The sequence below is a fragment of the Crocuta crocuta genome, unplaced genomic scaffold (genome assembly GCF_008692635.1).
Source record: "Crocuta crocuta isolate KB4526 unplaced genomic scaffold, BGI_CrCroc_1.0 scaffold1544, whole genome shotgun sequence".
NCBI lineage: Eukaryota > Metazoa > Chordata > Mammalia > Carnivora > Hyaenidae > Crocuta > Crocuta crocuta.
Genome location: NW_027530906.1, coordinates 61,580 through 61,889, shown reverse-complemented (window position 1 = coordinate 61,889; position 310 = coordinate 61,580). Strand labels below are relative to the sequence as shown.

At 35.8% G+C, this 310-nt stretch overlaps 1 protein-coding gene across 1 annotated transcript in view; it reads left to right on the top strand.

Moving 5' to 3' along the window:
• The window catches only part of LOC144236057 (muscleblind-like protein 3), a 59,958-nt gene that overhangs the window by 52,474 nt on the left and 7,174 nt on the right, over window positions 1-310 (top strand).

The following is a 310-nucleotide window of genomic DNA, read 5'->3' as shown; positions in this document are numbered from 1 at the left end:
CAACAGATGTTTTGGTTGGAAATCAAATCAAACAAGGCAGTTATACTTGATCTGCTAGCCTAGAGAACCAGAGTTTTGCTATGATTCCTGCAAATGAATGGTTTAAAATCAAACTAGGCCGAACGGTCAACATTTTTCTTTTTAACATGTCTTAGTGTTTGCTTCTTAAGATCAATTCACTTTGTTCAGTCTCAAATTAATTCCTTGACTCTTAGGTATCCCTTTAGAAGACAGTGGTCACCCCTCAAAAAAATGTTTCCCAGTTTCAGCATTGCAGTAATATGTAGTCTATAGATCTTTGATATGCCAA